Source organism: Macrobrachium nipponense, chromosome 34, assembly GCF_015104395.2.
Source record: "Macrobrachium nipponense isolate FS-2020 chromosome 34, ASM1510439v2, whole genome shotgun sequence".
NCBI classification, from domain to species: domain Eukaryota; kingdom Metazoa; phylum Arthropoda; class Malacostraca; order Decapoda; family Palaemonidae; genus Macrobrachium; species Macrobrachium nipponense.
This window is the reverse complement of record NC_061095.1, coordinates 52,757,514-52,773,090: the sequence shown is the minus strand read 5'-3', so window position 1 is coordinate 52,773,090 and position 15,577 is coordinate 52,757,514.

The window sequence follows — 15,577 nt, the reverse complement described above, 5'->3', positions numbered from 1 at the left end:
CAGCTTGCACGCAAACTCTCGAGCCGAACGTAACTTTGAATATATTATGCGAGTAAAGAAAACTTTGCCGGGATCTGAATGTTAATCCTTTCTGACACTCTGAAAACTAACGGATTGTCCGTCACACAAGCCATATATACAGTCGGCTCACAACAACAATGTAACATTGAGGTCTGTAATCATTTGAATACCACTTTACTAATCCACAAAAATCAATCATATCCTGGATGTGGAAGTTTTATAAACATCCCATTTCTTACCGTCACTGAGATCAATCACGCCCAATCAGTTGCGTTTGAATCCCTTTTGCAATCTATTAAAAGTAAAATCAATAAAGACATTCAAGAAGAGGAATTTGCAGAGCAATTTCTTGATCTTTAACTGATTATCATGATGTTTTCTCCACTACCGAGGGATCCTTAGGAAAAAAGGATGTCATAGAACACCAAATAAGGTTAAAAGACAGGCATAAAGTTATCTATGTACCTTCGTACAGACTCCCTATGAAATTCCAGAATGATATAAATGATGAAGTAGTAAAATGCTAGAAGAAGAGACATTAGGAAATCGAACAGCCCTTATAATTTTCCGTTAATAGTCGTACCGAAAAAGATCGAACCTGGCGTATCTGCGTAGATTTCCGTCACTTAAATGAGGAACGATCCCTGATCGATTCCCAGTGCCATGTACTGATGATATTTTTACCAGTTTGCACTTACATTAAAGGCTTTCACCAGATACCTTTAGAAGAGTGTCCCATACACCGCCTTCAGCACAGCCAGGGGACATTATGAATTTTTGCGTATGCCTTTTGGTTTACGTTGCGCCCAATAACATTTACTAGAATGATTAACATAGTTATTAGAGACTTGTTAGGGATATCCTACATGCCTATATGGACGACCTTGTAATCTTTTCTAACCTACCTTAGAAGATCTACGTAAACTGGAGCTAGTGCTACAGAGACTAAGGCAGCATAATTTAAGGGTAAAGATAAGTAAGTGTGAATTTTTCAAAACAGAACTAGTCTATTTAGGTTTTACGGTGTCTAGTCAAGGTCTTAAAGTAGTCACGATAAGGTGGTCGGCTATCCATAACTTTCCGATACCTACTAACATCAAGGGGATACAGCAATTTTTAGGATGTAGTGGGTACTACCGTAGGTTTATATGCAATTACTCAATAATAGCCGCTCCTCTAACCGATCTTACGAAGGAGGGCGTAGATTTTATATGTTCTGAGAAGCATCAACAGGCATTTGATACCTTGAAAGATGAATTGTGTAGTTCTCCTATACTAAAATTTCCTGACTTCGGTAAGGATTCTTTATTTCAACAGACGCCTCAGACCTAGGAGTAGGTGGGGGTATTGCTTCAAGCAATATGACAAACAGTTTTTTTTTCCCTATAGCGTTTTATTCACGTAAACTGAGACCTTCCGAAAGTAAATATGCAGTAATAGATGAGGAAGGGCTAGCTATTGTTAACTCACTAGTGCATTTTAAGTTCATAATATACGGTTATCCCGTCAAGGTTCTTACTGACCATAAGCCCCTAACCGACTTCTTTAAAGGCTTTAGTCACAGTCCCAAAAGAACTCGGTGGCATATGATCATCCAAGACTTTGGCGCAAGGATCGGATATCTACCTGGGGCTTATCCCATGCCCAATCAACCCTTTGAAAGAGTACACTTAGATTTATTAACAGGGTTTTACGAGTCAAACAGAGGAAATAAGCACCTCTTAGTAATCATAGATGCCTTGACTCGATATACAGAATTGATAGCGCTAAAACTAAACAAACCGCGATCGAATGCGCTAGGAAGTTTTACGAGTGATACATTTGTAAACATGGAATTCCACACATGATAATCTCTGACTTCGGTGGAGAATTTCAATAATCATTTCTTAACTCGTTGTGTGAATTCCTTTGCATAAAGAAAATCAATACCATGATCTACCACCCAGAGTCTAACGGGCTAGTGGAAAGAGCAAATAGAAAGGTTTTAAACATATTAAGAGTTACACTCGGGGGATTGGACCCCAACTGTGATATTGCCATGCCTGCGGTCCTATGTACACTTAATCACTCATATCATGTATCTATTAAAAGTCACTGCACGAGGCACTGTACGGTACCCCAGCTAGAACACCTTTCCATGTATTTATGCCTACAACCCATTTATCAAATCCTCTAAAGGATGGTATGGATGCAAGTATAAGTCGATATAATATACTCCGTAAGAATTTAGAAGAATCACAAATCATAATGAAAAAGAAATCATGATAAATAGCTAAGCCAACTAAAACATATTCCCTGGGTGACAAGGTATATATACAAGTATATGTACGCAAGGAACTCAACTACAAACTGACACCTAAGTTTGAAGGCCCATTTAACATTTTAGAAATATTAGGCCAAAAAAATAATAGGAATTTTATTTATTTTTTTAAAGTTTCAAAACGTATCCCAACCACTGATAAGAGAATAATACCACTGGCACATATACGAAGTTAAAAGAAGGGTAGAAAGGAAGAGAGGGGAAATTTTTGTATATATGAAACTTGTATAATAAATTATGTATATATAATATTTGTATGAAAACATTTTTTTTAACATGAGTAATTACATATATTTCACTCATTGCAGGTTTCCAACATGAAGCTTATATTGTTAGGAGTGGTACTGTTCGTTCAGACATCTTTGTCGTGTGGGAAGAGTGCTAAAACAAAAAATATAAATTTTTCACATGGCACAATTATTAAATTAACAGAGGACGTTTTCATTACAGCAAGCAATATAGTTATAGAAGTTGATTTGCAAGCGATTTTCCTGCCAGAGGATGATGTCATTAACCTAAAGAGTGACTTGTCGAGGTTTGCTGAATCATTAAACCAGTTACATCACATCATTTTCCCACTTTAATCCAGAGATTTTGCTAGCACAAACTCTAAGTGTCGCGGAAATGTTATCATACGACTTGCAAAATAAAACTGCCGAGGCAGAATGTCTGGCTCGAGATCTGCTGATGTGGACTGTGCGGCACAGTAGCCTAGAAAGACGTAACCCATTTATCTTTGCTGCACTAAACGTCTTTGGATCTGTTGCAAGTTTAGGCTTAGGAATTTCAAATCGTCTTAAAATTAATGATCAGAATAAGAGATTTGAGTTTTTGCAACATGAAAACGAATTAGTTTTTTCCAAACTTCGTAAACAATTATCATCAATTAATCAACTTATGAGTTTGGCGAACGAACATTCTAGTAATATCGATCAGATTATGGAAGTGCAACACTTGCTGGCAAAGTTAGCGAATTATAGTTCTAAAGTAGATCATATCCGTACCAAAATTTCACATTTTATTGAAAAATCAAAAGACTATGTGGAAGCTATCACGCTAGCCACAAAGGGTGTTTTGTCGCCACAACTTTTGCCTATTAAAGATCTGACTTTAACTTTGGAGAACGGACGGGAGAAACTGGGTTATGATATTCCTTTGTTAGACGCCCATAAGATAGAATTTTATTATAGTTTAATATCAGTAAGCGGTTGAGAATTACAGGATCATGATTACCATTCCCTTTGATTCTTCTGATGCCTGGCAAGCATACAAAATCGCACCGTTCCCAACTCTCATGATGAATAACTCAAGTCCAGTAATATCCAATCTGACGGGACACATATAGATTTCCCTGATAAGGAAACATATACGGTCATCAAGGACTTAGATAAATTCACTCACTGTTCAGATCACAAATAATAAAGTTTGTACAGCTGACTCCTTTGAATTCCATCATATATCAATCCCATGATTCATGTGAGTTAGGTCTAGTGCTAAAACGGTTCTCTGTCTCATACACAGGAAGGTTGTCTGAAAAACTATCCTTTTGACGATAATAAGTTCAATACAGGCTGAATAACGGATCGTGGATGCGATACGACAAGGAAGGATTTCACGTCTCGTGTCCAGACGGATCAACGGCCTACTCCCGGTTATTCGTTGCCGCTGACGGATGCATCGGAACGTCAACGAACTACACAGTCTGTGGAATTAACACTATCATCCGAGAAACGAGCTTACTTTGCGAATTTTTCGTGAACTGCACTATCATCCCAGCATTACCTCTTCCCTACAATGCAAAAGTGGGGCCCATCATTTAACGCAACTTAGCTGAGATGGACCCACCACGTCAAGGACTTATGCCAAGGAGGATCTGCGATTCTACGTGTTTTCTGGCCATGATATGCGTTACGGTGGTGATTCTCATCGCCGCTAACATATTTGCTTGGCGTAGTTGAGGCGAACACAGATGGATCTTCAGAGGAACGTTGTGACCCGCCCAGAGACAAACATTCCTATCGCTCTAAAAATGGTTTAATATTAGAGCTATTTGAAATTGGCCTTTCACTTGACTCGGAGAAAATTGTTTGGAATTGTGTTGTGTGAAAAGCAGTTTTGTACGCTGGCAATATGTATTGACAAGAAACTCCGAGACATTGCATTCCATACATATATCTATATATTATAAATATGAAAAGTTTAAAATAATATCATTATGGGTCACCTAGTAAAAAATTGAAGCCCTATATATTAAAATGTTGGTGCATGTATGTACCTGGAATCTATATGTTGTGCGCATTTACTTGAATTATAAATCTATATCTTTATCTGGTAACAACTATTAAACAGTTACACCTATTATCATAACCATTCATGTATACATGCTAACCTTTTTTATTTTTTTATCTAGTACCATTCATTCATTTAATCATAATATGCATTTTAGAATGTAATTCTATGTCATGCAATTATCAGACAGAACTATAGTACTTCTGTTGTGTATGTATCCTCATGACTAACAGTATATATAACATATAACAATATGCATTTATCTTGAACATGGATCTGTATTTTCCATGCATTATTCTTTACTTATGAGTATTTCTATTATGTATGTATTTTTTTTTACATATAATTATTTGCATATTATTCCTTAATCACTTGGTTATGGCTAGGACTATTATATACTATCACATCCTATGAAACATATTTAATGTAAGTTTTAATGTTCAGTGCTTGGCTGGTAGCTGACCGAGCTAATGTAATGAGTACATTATAAAATACAGATATTTTCCATATCTGTAAATAAACCCATGACCTAAGGGGTCACTGGTGAGATAGGAGCGTGATACGTAGTCACAACAGGACGTAAACTAGACCATGCCATGCGATGCTTGCAGTAGCCTGGTTTGCATTTGCCTGTATCAACATTATTCATCTCTTGTAAACAGGTCACAGCACCTTCCATGAGAAGCTGGTGACCTATCACCTGTAGAGGAAACACGTGACTTCTGAGTCATATGTCCATGTATCTGTTATTGTCAGCTATCGATGTGACACTCTTTCAACATTAGTTCTCTCCTCATCTTCCAAGAAGGCAGTCATCTGACTAACCCTTCCTATACTCCTGTGATGGAGGTTATGATAAAGTTGTTGAAGTTAACTCAGGAAGTTTGAGTCATCTCCCCTATTTTGAAGAAGAAAACAAAATCTACTTGATGTCACTCAGACGAGAAAGGAAAAAGGAACCACAATGCTTGCGTACCACAGTCGCGAGATCTAACATACAACTGGTCGCCGTCCTATACCATTATAAATGGTGGACACCAGACAGTTATATATATATGTATAAACAATTGTTAATAATCTGAATTGAAGATCATATATCGAGATGTATGTATTTGTGATCATTCTCATTCGTAATCTTGCTATCGGAACGCGGCGCTGGGAGAGAGAGAGAGAGAGAGAGAGAGAGAGAGAGAGAGAGAGACGTAGCTACCTAGTTATATTTATATATATTTATACATATTTTTGCTGCCATTTTATCAAAAGGAATAATATTTAACTTTTTTATTACTATCATCTCTCTCTCTCTCTCTCTCTCTCTCTCTCTCTCTCTCTCTCTCTCTCATCAATGCTCTGTCTTCTTCTAAAGTAGCCTTATTGTAAAGCCATAAAGACCAAGAGGTCTCACCGGCTTCCTTCCTTCGTGCCATTCTCGCCCTTATTCCTTGTGTCAATAAGGCCCCTTTCTGCCCTTCACTTCAGGGTCTCTTTGGGGGATACGCCTTTGTGACAGCTCTCATCTCGCTCTTCTTCTGTGGCTTAATTATTCTTGTTCCTTTGAAGGATTGTATGACGGGGTCACTGAGAGAGAGAGAGAGAGAGAGACTACGATTATTAACAATTGCTTACATATAGATATTATATATAATTATATATATCTAGCATATTTCATATTTTTTATATCGGCTGAATAAATTTCCAAAGTCAACCTTTCCAGTGGATAGGAAATTCTTTTTATATATTTTCTATGGTTTTTTACTATTAACATATTTATCTATCTATATATCTATATATCTATATAGATATATATAATTATATATATATATTATATATATATTATATATTTTATATATATATATTGTATATATATATATATATATATATATATATATATATATATATATATATATTAGCAATAATAATAATAATAATAATAATAATAATAGTTTCCTAGTGTGGACAAGCCTCTACTCCCCAAATAAGCAAGCGACAACAAAAACAAGAACACCAACAGCAAAGTAGTTTGTAGGCTTACTCCCCGAGTAAAGGGCTATTTTGTTTATGGGTCTAAAGATCACCTATATATGGTCATGGAGACACTCATAAACCGCAGGTGTGAATTTTGAGGTTGACCAAATGTTTGTCTTTGTAAAAGGGATCGTTCTCTCTCTCTCTCTCTCTCTCTCTCTCTCCTCAAGATTGTCTTATCAGCGCTGGTTTGATCCTCCCATCCCAACCCCCACCCACCCAGGGAGACTTCTCTTAATGATCTAGTGAGCTCCTGCCGGCCGTAGTAATTACTTACTAACTAGCGGTAGTACTAATCAGTCATTCAAGTAGTATCAGGCACGTTTAGAATTTCAGATCATCTCGATCTGATTTAGATGCTATTAATGATGATTTTATTATATTTTCTTCGTCGTACCCTAATTAACCCCCTCCCCCCCCAATTACGTTATGATCACTTGTGATATGTAGAGCCTGATAGTGCGCAAACTTCCTAGGCCTATGTGCAAACTGTACTCCTTCCTTTTCCTATTCCGTATAGAAGAAAAAGGTGAATGGGCACCGATGAATATTCAAAATGGCTCATGTGACTATTTCCCCTCAGTTACTGAGGGCAAATTTGGAACTACGCCACAGATCTTCTTCTTGTGACACCGTAATAAGTGAAACGCACACTTTTTAGGCCTATAAGCTTATGTTACTCTGTAAGTCTGTATATGTGGCTCTCTCTCTCTCTCTCTTTCATTCATCTTTTTCGTTTCCCAACCTGTGACTCGTGATTTTACAGAGAGAGAGAGAGAGAGAGAGAGAGAGAGATAGAGAGAGAGATGTTTGAGCCCTGATGGAATGTTTTACACTCAGCTTCTTATACTTTGAAAGTAGCCATTGCAATCATCATTCAATACCCCTTCTTCTAAAGTATACTTATAAAGTACAACGTCTGTAATAATTGAGTTATTAAGTACTACTTTACAAGTAGAAAAGCAAACGAAGTCTGTCAGCTGGTGAGAGTTTAACAGCAGAGATTCTAAACAGCGTCATGAAGACGGATATGTCCAACCGCCTTCATCCTATTCTCGCCCTTATTCGCTCGGTCAATAAGGCCGCTTTCTGTCCTCAGGGTCTATTGGGTTACGCCTTAATGATACTTCTAATCTCGCTATGTGTTTCATTCTTGTCCATTTGAATGATTTTATCAGGGATTTCTGAACCAATTCTCTCTCTCTCTCTCTCTCTCTCTCTTTCTCTCTCTCTCTCTCTCTGAGTCATACAGATTTAGAGAGAGAAAGAGGGAGGGAACCCATATTTAACAAGATATAAAACACTCTAGTTTAAGAGAGGCTTCGTTTGGTACTGTATATCTTCTATATTTGTGGCGTCTTGCATTTCGTCTCTTCATTTGATAGGAAAAATATGTGAAAAACCAAAAAGTAACAGTATTTTTTTTTTTTTTTTTTTTTTTTAGTCTGCCAAAGGATATGAATATCTTCGGCATTCGTAACTATTCCTGTGGTAATAATTGAGAGATTGAGAGAGAGAGAGAGAGAGAGAGAGAGAGAGCTATGACTTTGTTATATCAAAAGCAACTTTAGCGAGAATTCGTAAGAAAAACTTCGATAAGTTGGCCAAACAAAGTTGATGAATAGTTACGGAACAAAAACTTCCTGGCCCCAAATCAGAGCAAAGAACGATCGCTCTTGCAACATTCGTGACTGAAATCTCACCCATTCACTCACTCCCTCACCTCTCAGTCACTCACTTACCCAGTCACAGCAGCTACTTCCTCACTCACTGACTTCCTCACTCACTCATTCCATCATTGATTCGCTTCTTCCCTTCACCCTCACTCTCACTCACTAATTTCCCTCCCTCGCTCACTCACTCACGCAATTATTCCCTCCCTCACTCTTTCACTCACTTATACCCTCCCTCCCTCACTCATTCCCTTCCTCATTCACTCATTCCTTCCCTCACTAACTCACTCATTCCATCCCTCTCTCATTCATTCACTTGTTCCCTTCCTCACTCACTCATTCCATCCCTTAGTCGCTCAATCACTTATTTCCTTCCCTCACTCCACTCCACCTCACTTATTCACCTACTCATTCCCTCCCTTACTCGCTCACTCGCTCAATTCCCGCCCTTTCACTCTCTCAATTACTTCATTCCCAAACCTCACTCGTTCCTTTACTCACTCTGCCACTCACTCATATCCACCCTCACTCACTCATTCCCTCCCACCCTCACTCTCTTATTCACTCATTTCCACCCTCACTCGCACATTCCCTCCCTCACTCACGCATTCCTATCCTCACTTATTCACTCACTCATTCCTACCCTCATTCATTCACTCACTCATTCAGTCACTCAGTTACTAACTCACTTATTCATCATTCTTATTCATTCCCTCACTCACCCATACTCACTTTTTATAGGCTACTCATTTGTTTAAACGAAACTTGTCAAAAAAGATTGTATTATATTTCCAAAGTCCAGAAATCGTATTACAGAAAAAAAGTGAAACCATAAACATGAAAGAGTTTTCACCTGAAACGAAGCCGATGAAAAGAAAATCCCGGGATAATAAAAAAGAGAGAAATAGATCTTTGATAGAAGAAGAAGAAGAAGAAGAAGAAGAAGAAGAAGAAGAAGAGGAAGATAATAAACGATCCTTTTGAATCTCCTCAGTTCCACATTCTCTCAATGTCAGTGATCAAGCGTCTTCTTCCTTTTATCTAAAGGAGGAGAGAGAGAGAGAGAGAGAGAGAGAGAGAGAGAGAGAGAGAGAGACTGGGTCTAAGGGAAGGTTCTCGGAAGTGGGGTCTTCATTCATACTCTGTTTTCAGTCCATTTTCTTTTTTTACATATTTCTATCAATAAATTTGGTCTAAATTCTAACAATGTACAAAATCCACAGTCAGGGACGACATTTTTACGTCTAAACATGTCTTTTTATGATTCGACAAAGTTTAATATTCGGGCGGTTACGTAAATTCATTTAAATGAATTTTGTGATCTCATATTCCATGACGAATCCCACCTCATGAATGAAGAAGAGCAATTCCTGGAATGTCATCTTGGTCACAGTTTCATCACATCTCAGTGAATACCTAATATTGTGTTTTTTCTCAGAAGAATGGACTTTTAAGGCGAAATTTTAAGAAAGATTCGTATCATTTATATTCGACTTCAGAGTCTGCACTAATCAAGAAATGTCTTTTTCATTTAATTTTATGAAATTTATGCTGTCAAGCAAAGCACTGGAACACTTTCGACCATTCAGCTCTTAAGTTACAGAAAAGAGAGAGTTGGAGTGGCTGGACAGCATAAAAGATCCAGAAACTAAAGGAGATTTAGTACAAGGATCTAAAGGTGGAACTGGGAGAAACCCCGCAGTTACACTAAGAAGTCATAGTTAGAGAAGCTGGACAGCAAGATTGAGGATAGGAAGCAAAGAGGGAGGTAAAGTAAAAGGCTAAAGAGTTGGTGCAGGTTAGGGCCCGAAGGACACTGGTAACACTATATTTTTTTTGTTATTTAAATTAGGGTTAGAATATGCCACTAGATAGGTTGATCAGTCGCGAATTTTAGCTTTTATGTTAAATGTCTTTAAAATACCAGATAAACTTTGGACGTTTCTCTACTACTATAAAACAGGAAGGCACATTTACCAGTTCTCAATGCAAACGGGTCTCCGTAAAAGGCGTCATTTAGGAAGACCATCAGGCGCTGCTCCTTTTAGACCGAGTCAGAGAGCAAATCCGTTTCCTCATCAAAGGTAGGCATTCTCTGGGCGTCGTTGCTCAGTCCAATTTCCTCAGGAGGAGCGCCTCTTCTCCTTTCCCGGAGTAGGCATGAAGGTCTGAGAGTTGAGAAAGAACATAAGAACATCTCGTAAGATCCTATAGTTGGAAGTGACAGCCAGGAGGAGAAGAAGGAAATGGGGTGTTTGAGGGTCCAACTTCTTGTCGGCTAATCGAGGACATTAGGATTCGTTTTGTTTCAGTCGACAGGGCGAATGTCAATTAAATTCTGATCCTTGAGGGAGTTTTGCCCTTCCTTGACGGTGATTGGAGGAAGGAGGAGGTCTTGGAGGGTACATTGTATCCAGGGGAAATAGTACTTGAGAGGTTTTTTCCTTCTGCTGATTTTCATGATCATTGAAGTTTGATTTAGTGTGCATTTCTGGTGATAGAAGTTCACTCTCGACGTGGGTCGGAAGTCACGTAAAGCCGTTGGTCCCGTTGCTGAATAACCACTGGTTCAATGCGACGAAAAAACACCATACAAACAAACAAAAAGTATATTCCTAATACCACCATTGATAAAACGTTCTGGCTGAAATCCAGAGCCAACTGGGATCGTATATTGAGCTTGTCAGACACTTAGTATTTCACTTGCTATATCGGATCGATTATTTTATATAAACTTGTCAAGTTGTATCCCCCTGTACTACATCAATACGCCCCATCCTGTACTGTTCAGTCAGCTCTATATGGAGCTCTACTTTAGAATGACCAAGCCATTACACAATATACAGCTTGTCACTTTCTCCCTACTAATGTCGACTGGAGATATTTCGCAGCACTATTTCTCTCTCTCTCTCTCTCTCTCTCTCATCACACACACACACACACACACACCCCACATGACCTTTCATAAGATGAGAAAGATCTTCATTATTTTACATTAAAAGAATAAGTATTTTGTGAAACCATTTTTTGCTAAGTTATTTTCCAAACCTTTGCAAACTTTTTATCAGAGGGTAAATTTTAGCTGGTAAATTTTACCTCACTGAAAAAAAAATGGAAAAAAAGATTTTGTTTATGCCGAAACAAAATCAAAATATTTAACTAGGAATCTTTGAACTTGGGCCAAAATGATTTTATTTTATGCGGAGGAAAATGTTCTTTGAAAACTGTAAGAAAAACGTTTAGTAAAATCCCCACAAGGACCTGTTGTTCATTTTCGTCAACATCGGGTGATGATGAACGTTTGTTTCGTGGCTGTCATTTCTACCATGAGTTATCCACGCACGTATTTCAGGATTTTATTTATATATATATATATATATATATATATATATATATATATATATATATATATATATATATATATGTATATGTGTTAATAAATATATATATATATAATATATAATATATTATATATATATATATATATATATATATATATATATAGACCATATCTATAATATATATATATGATATATATATTATATATATATATATATATATAAACTGGTTATCAAAATATAAATGAGACACTAACGTTAATTGATCCTAAGTAAATTAGAAGAAACTAACATCGTTGTGAAACAGGAACAGCAGAATAATGAGCAAATAACGATAACCATCCAATAAAGGTCACTAAACTGCTTTGAATTCTTTTGTCGAGAGCCTTCGATAATACGTTTTCATCCACGGCTTATAAAACACACAAAAAGAAAACTTTCACTGGACAAAACCGTTCGTATTATTGACAAACCTATTAGGCGACATGAAAGGCGCGTGAAAGTGAATGACAGGGCAGTTAGTTATTCAGTTCTTGAAGAACTGTGGATACAATACCTTTACACTTTCAATATAACATTTTGTTTACAGTAAAAACTGTATTTGCATTTATATTTGAAGTCTGAGCGAGTCCGTACATTTCTGATTGAACGTTAATAATACACTATATGCTCTTTATGAACGTATGAGAAAATACCTATACACATATTACACAAAACTCAGGCATCTCCTCTAAGCAATTTTTGATTTGGGTCTAGTGAAAGTCACACAAAATTGCCTGGTGTCGTCAGCAGGAAAGTTAGTCATGAATGGATTCAAAAGACAAAGTGATATTACCAGTGGCCATATTTTTTGTCATGAACCAATTCCTTTATTAAGGCCTTTGTTGGAGAGAGAGAGAGAGAGAGAGAGAGAGAGAGAGAGAGAGAGAGAGAGCAATCCATGCTCTTTATTTCAGCTGTTAATTGATAGTAACTCCAAGATAAAGATCTCGTATTCACTATACGATAATGAAACTCCTCCCTCCCCTCCTCTCCTACACCTCTCCACCTCTTACCAACCTTTCTCCCTTTCTCCCTTTATGTTAATCCCCCTCACCTCTTCCACCCCCTCCCCTAAAAAAAATCCACCGCCATTCGAAAGAGGGTTCAAAGGACAGCGGAGTCTCTCAATGAGTGAAAGAACAAGAGAAATAAAACTCCAAAATGAAGGTCTGGTGAAAGGCTCTAGCAATCGAGAGAGAGAGAAAGAAAAGAAAAAAAAGTCAATATCTAACGTAAACCTTCAAAGGGAATTTCTGGTAAATAAATAAAAAAAAATAAAAAAATAAAAAATAAACTATCAATCAGTTCATAAGCATGTAACGAAGTCTTCAACCGACTTCCAAACCATTACACAATGTGTAATGGTTTCAACAAGTATTAGTACTTTAGACCAATTTCATCGTTAGAACGAAAATTCTAGACTTATAAAAAATAAAACGTTGCCTCACTTTTATGATGGATTGAAAGGTCGAATGTTAACTAATTTAGAAAGCCATTATTCACCTATATCTACTTTTCTACCTGGAGGAAATATTGGCTGAAATGAGACTAACCTAATATCCACATCCTTACGTCGTTTCTTCTCTCCGGATTTGTGAAGAAAAAGTCTAAAAGTCTAAAAAGCAAGAAAAATTAAATAGTCTTTGCAAGACTAATTGGCTCACGCAGTATGTATGTTTGGGAGAGAGAGAGAGAGAGAGAGGAGATGAGAGAGAGAGAGAGAGAAAGAGCTGAAAGCGGCGTAAACCCGCTGAACGTCAAAAGAGGGAAAGGAGACAGAATTGGATGAGGAAATGAAGTGAGGAACGCCTCTTGGAGACACTGAGGAAAGAGACGAGAGTGAATTCCAATGATGCTTCACAAGATCGGCAAAACTTTGCTGTGGTCAAACGGACGTTTGTTTACGCTTTTATAAAACGGGTCAAAGGTCAAAATTTCATGTTCTGATAAGTCTTTTTTTTTTTCTTAAAGTAAATCGTGATGATATCACCAAACGACGCTGGCAATAAAATGTCGAATCAGTTAGACCCAATATCATCTACTACAACTCAGATCGAACTCAATGTGGGGTAAAAAAAAAAAAAAAACTTCCATTTTAGCTAAATGCGGCCGTTTTAAAAGAAACGCTTCAACTCACCATTCTGTAATGTACCCAGCTAATGGAGGAAATATTTATGACTCAGATCTATTATCTAACCACCATTGCCAACACGCTTCACAGATAATCGTACTATGTAAGCACCATTTGCCTTAGACTATATCGGGGCTTCGAGCGTTTGCCGAGTTAATAAAATCATATTTAATCGGCAGGTGGCGTTAAGCGACGCCCTTCTGCAGGCGTGATGGCTCTCCAGGGCTGCATCGTGATTTTGGATATCGTGGGAAATGGACCAGAAGGTATTTGGGTCGTAAAAAGGAGAACGAACTCTTGCAATATCAGGGAGGGTAACTACGCGTTTTCCCGAAAGTGTCTTTTGTGGAGTTCTATGATCATTAATACTATGAATCTCTCTCTCTCTCTCTCTCTCTCTCTCTCTCTCCACCAAACATACATACTGATTCCTGTTCAGCTGATTTCCGCTATGCCTAAACGGTATCTACGTATATTGACACTGTGCTCCCGTACAAACCATCGTAAATAAAAGAAAATAATAATAATAATCTGCCAGTGTCAAACACACATTACAAACGCCATTTCGTTGGTTCCTGCACGGTTTTTGTTTATTTATGAATGGAGAATTTCAATGGCAAAAGTAGCGCGTCAAAAGACATCGAGTTTTGTATTTAGGCCGCAGGTAATTAACTACTTTTTCTTAACTTTCGGAAAATGAAGGAGCTAAAACAGGTTGCCTTTGACTAAACGCCCTGAAAAACACGTTTTTTGTTCACTTTTTTTGTTTTTTCTTTAGTCCTATCATTGGCTAGATCATATGGTACAAAGTCCTTATTTTATTAAGTACCATTAATTTTCAATGATGTTTTTATTAATATACCTAATCATAATACTGGAATATTTGTATAAATTTTTTTTTATCCCTTATGGAGTCGAGATGACTACTACTAATAGCTTTTCGTACCCGGTTAGTGAAAAGGGAAAGTTTTCTGGCTAGTCCTTTTAAACTGTTTAATTTATAGGTTCCCGTTGTTCCTATCTATTAAGTGTTCTTGTTAATAGATTTTTATTGAATCTTTGAAGCATTTGGGATATTATGATAGAATACTGTGGAGTGTATTTAGATTTCAAGACTGTTGAATTATTATATCTATGTTTACTTATTTTGGTTCTTATTACTGCCATTGGTGCAGTCGCCATCGTTTTACTTTTCAGAAGTATTTGCTTTACCTCCCAAATGGAACGTTTAGAGTTTGTCATAAAATATAGAATGTGTAAAATTATAAGCAGGTGAAACAGTGTCATATTTCAGTATTTGAATTTAAAAGTGAAATTTACTTTGTTGGAGCTATAATAAATCAAATTTGAATTAAAATCCCTCGCTGCTAAGCAGTCGTATATTTTATGTCAGCAAGATTAATACCAGTTACATCACGTTGGAAAATTCATATTCTGATGGTGAATTTAATTTAATTTATAATCAAGTAAAAACTTATTAAAATAAGCGAAAAGGTAGTGTTATATAACTAATGTTTCAGATCTTTGTAGGACATTATTGGGGAACCTTTTGAGCCCTGACCGACAGTCACAGTCAGGTGTTAGCAAAGTTTGTTTTCTTGAGTTCTGCTATTTTTTCTACCGTTCTAGAGCGAGAGAATTCTCAAATTCTCCACAAAAACAGGATGGACTTTCGTGCTCTCATTTTAGTGGCTGAGGTGAGAGTCTTTCTATTTCCTTGAGAGCGAAAAAGACCCGA